Genomic DNA, 4,779 nt, shown 5'->3' with positions numbered 1-4,779 from the left:
GACTTCAAAGAGGTCTTAGCGATTCTGGGCATTCACACAGCCTGGTAGTAAAATTTACCTGAGCATTTCCCATGGTGCAAATGTATCATATGTGGACGCTGAACATACAATACAATAATTTCAACACGTGTAAACAATTATTTCTTTCCTATTACTGTGTTTGTTTACCTCATTAACATTAGCCATGCATCCTTCTTTCAGCTATGCTCCAGCTGTGTGTGGCTATGGATCTTCTGGGAAACCCATTGGTTGACTTGCAGCCAAGGTGAATTGTCCTACTTTACTGCACCATTGCTGGTGTTTGAGAAGCTGCTCTGCACTATCTGAGTTCAGTGGAAGTAATTCTGTGTTGTTTGAGAGCTTTTAAATCATACTTTTTGAAGTTTTGGAGGCAAAGAGATATTATTAGATCAAAATGTTTTGTATCAAGTCAACGTTTGCTAGCTTTTGTTTACTGCATAATCAAAGTTGTGATTGATATATAGCTTAACCCTCCGTTATAATTTTTAATCTTCTGTTATATATTAAATGTGTTCAAAGGAAAAAATTACATGCATTTTTTGAACCACTGACTTTGATAACATTTTTTTTACTTACAAGCTGTTATTCAGCATCTGTTGTGGGAAAGAACACACACATTCCTAGATATTTTTCATGGTCTAAAGACTTTAAGATACAAGAAGGAGTGACTCTACTCATATTAATTTTTCTGTTGTAATGCAAATCAGGAATGATGTTTGTTGGCTGAAGCTGAAACAATAATCAGTAGAAAACAATGTATTCAGCGAATTCTGTCTCTCTCTATTTCATATCATTCATGGACATATCATGGCTCTTTTCTGAAATAAATTAGGCATTCTGAATTATTTACTATACCTTACATTAAGTGGATTTTTGGCTGCATGCCTCAGGATGCATGTTTGTGCATGTGACTGCAGCAGCTGTAAACTGTAGGGCCTGTAGAACTGTGCTTTACAACTCTGTTGTTAAAGCTTATTTTATAATAGCAGCTCTGCCCAGGTTTAGACACTGCCACACAAGGCACCTCAGGACTTAAACATTAGATAACCCAAATGGGAGTAGAAACCACAAGTCTAAATAAAATTCTTAACAATTCTGGACAGAGTTAGGTGAACAATGGCACTGATGACAGGAGGACACAGAGTGACTAAGATGGCAAAAAGTGCTGAAGAAAATAAAAAATTTAAATGCCCTGTTCTGTGACACATTCCTGCTACAAATGCCCTGATGCAGACCCTCAGTTGGAAGTTTGGCTCATTACTCTCTGTTAAAATAGAAAGGGAAAAGAAAAGAGCAGTAGCACATGCCTGCTATAAAGTAAAAGACTCATAAAAATGGAAGGGCCTCCTTCAGCATTAAAGTTTCAAACACATCTTTCTCTCTCATATGCATCCATAAAGAAGAAAAGCTTTTTTGCAGAAAGTGTCAGCTCTTTTGTCCTTATGGTGAATGTAAACATCTTGAATGTAATGTAAAGTGATCTACTTAAATAATAAAGATAATATCAGAAACGTATTAAAACACTGATGAAAGACTAACTTAATAGTTGTAGAATTATTTCTATGTTTACAGCCCTATTTAAAAAAACAAAAGAACAAACAAAACCAAAACACCGAATACCAACCAAATACAAATCCCCTCCAATATAAGAAAAGTCACATTTACATGGAAATCTATAACAAGTATCAGTGACACAGAAACTGTCTTGTGATCTTATACCAAGTGAGCTGAGATAACTTGGCAGGTAAGGGATGGTATAACACTGTAATAGTGTGTGGAAGAACCTAGTGAAGAAAAAAAAAGTATAGGATAAGGTGAATCTGCCGTGTTACATTGGTATGAAAAAGTTTTCTATTCTGTTGCTGCCTATTTAGTACTGTAGCAGCTGTGGGGCAGGGGTTATTTCTCTCTGACCATGGGCTGTTCTGAACAACTAATCCCATGTTAAGAAGATGCTGATTTCCCTTTCCACTGAGAACCTGTGAACCGAACTCATCTGTGACAAAATGAAAACCTGTTTCATCAGACTGACACTAGACCTCCTATATTTATTCAGCTGTCAGAATTTATTCTCTTTATTCATTCCTTAAAGAGGGGAAAGACCCTGGGACCTTCTGAATTGTTAATACTGAAGGTCATGCTCTATAGTCCTATGACTTTTATTATAAAGGGCATTTTCTATATTTTAAAGGGATTGACCAAAACCTTGCTGGGTTAAGACACAGCTTGTGTAAAGATGGTGAGGTCAACTTCTGCTCTGAATTATGCCAGTGTAAATCTGGGATAATTTCATTACAATAAGTGGAGTCAATCCAGGGAGGTAATTATCCTGTTTTTTGGGTTATGTGATGCCTATGGAAAACAATGAGAATTACATGTATAAACAACATGATAACTAAGTTCTGAATAAGTAACTCTTACCGGGACTGATGCTTAACCTGGTAAGCATAAAAGATAGATGTTATCAATAGATATAAAAACATAAATATAATGCTACAGAAAAATATGATTCTCTTTATATGGATATAGCATGTGTCAGAAAAACAGCTATGGAGAAACATTTCCAGTTTCTTTGGGTTTTATGTTATTTCCCACCAAAATACTCAATTCAGAGAATAGCTGAAACTACTGAAGTCTTATTTAATTTCTGGCGGATGCCATATCCAAAGTGAGAAAACTTTTATTTTATAGTTTATGGAAAAAATTATTATAATAGCCACTGGGGCTATATTTTCAAAATTATGGAAAGCCAGATCAAAGAATCTTACCAAAACTTGAGATTTGATTGCGAGACATTAACAGAAGCTTACCAGAAGGTTACCAGGAGAGAGACACTGCCTATCCCTCTGTTAACAAGCAGCAATGAACAATGAAATAAACAATGGCTGTCCAGAAGACAACTGAAATTATTTTTCCATGTCTGCAGTACTAAACAATTTTTACCACTGTAAGTCCAAACTATGTTTTGGGAATGGTCCTTGGGCCGTGATGGCTTGTGAACCGTGTACTCAGAAATTGTGAATTTATCAAGGCCAAAACCTTGCTCAAGATCATTCCTCTATTTCAATCATTTAAATTAGAAGGGTCTCATGCCTGAGCTTCTTACACCAGGCAAAAAATCCCAAAAAAATAAATGAAAACTTTAAATTACAATACTTCCTTTTACCCAAAATACCATTTTTGTACTCAACAAATTACAAAAATGTACTATTTGTATATTAATTCTCAACAAAGCCATTGATTATTATTTTGGATTTATGGTTTTAAAAACAATATTAGAAGATAGCCCTCCACTTCCAAAAATCATGTATGCAGTGTCTTAAACATTCGCACACATATCTTCTTATGGAATCATAGATTTGCTTAAAAATACATGTAAATTAGCAATAGTTTTTGCCACAAAATTCAGAAGACTCCATAAAATATTGTATGCCTAACTGGAATTTGAAGGTTTCTGTTCTGTGACCAGGACATACACACCTATCAGAGGGACAAGACCTTTCAGCACATCCCAAGCATGAATAAGGGAGCAATTCAGATCATAATCTGGTTTGTACTTGCGAACTCCACTAATAATTTACAATATAAATACCAAAAGCCATAGTATCCATGTGGTTCAACTTCTAGCAGTCTTGCTGAGTGTCTATCACATGAAGCAGATGTGGAAAAAAACTTACTCTCCAACTCTCAAACCACAAAATAATTATTATTTGACAGAACTTACCATTGGTGGCCTGTGTTGGAGTGGAACTGGTGAAACACCAGGGAGAGTTGTGCTCTTGATTTTTGTCTATATTCTTTCGTAGTATCAGCATTACAGTAAGTAAAGAATAACTTCAAGGGGAAGTGACCTCTAGAAGTCTTTTAGTCTGCAATGGACAGATTTGAAGTCACATTAGGTTGCTTAAGATCTTGACCTATAATTTCCTTCTTGTCAAGGAAATACCTAAGGGATACAATACTCTGTTGGCCTTGCTGTCCATTTCTCTGGTCCATACCTCATAAGTTTGTAAAGGAGAACATGATTAGACAGTATATTGAAAGCCTTCCTGAAGTTAAGATAAACACCCACTGCTCTCCCCCAGCTCATCACAGCCAGTTTGGTGAAGCAGGATTACCCCTTTTTGAATATGTGGTGGCTACTTTCAGCTGTATTCTAACCCTTCATATGTTTAGAAATTATTTTCAGAATTATTTTCCCTATCACGTCTCCATGGACTGAGGTAATGTTGCTCAGCTCTTGGTCTTAAAAACATATATTTTGGTCTTTCTAGAAGGTAAGGGGGACTTTTTTTTTCTTTAAATCATCAAGAACCTCTCTAAAGTGCCACAATCTTCATTATTTCTCATTAAATTCTAGAATACAACTGTAAAAAATGTTTATCAGTTGTCAGTCAAATTCAACAGAACTGTGTTACCATCTACTTAGAAGCATAAAAAAGGCATTAGGAAAGTGTCAGCATGGTCTGTGATCTCAGTTTACACAGAAGATCATTACTGGATGGGAACTATGTCTGGACTCACCAGTTTAAGCAAAAATGTACCCAAACTGACATTCTTCTTCCAACCCTGAAACAGTTTCTTTAGACTATGGACACAGGCTGAAATCTTATATTTTATTAAAGATGTAGGGCAAGATTTCTCCACGCAGTGGTTTGTGACTTTTAATGAAAGGGAGTAAGAGGTAGAAGTGTAACATCTGAGCTAGAGAGAGCCCAGGGCTATACTACTTTACTAAATAACAATATCAGTGCGCAG

Source organism: Molothrus aeneus, chromosome 3 (assembly GCF_037042795.1).
Source record: "Molothrus aeneus isolate 106 chromosome 3, BPBGC_Maene_1.0, whole genome shotgun sequence".
Lineage (NCBI taxonomy): Eukaryota > Metazoa > Chordata > Aves > Passeriformes > Icteridae > Molothrus > Molothrus aeneus.
The sequence above is the reverse complement of the archived record's forward strand: the minus strand, read 5'-3'. Positions refer to the sequence as shown.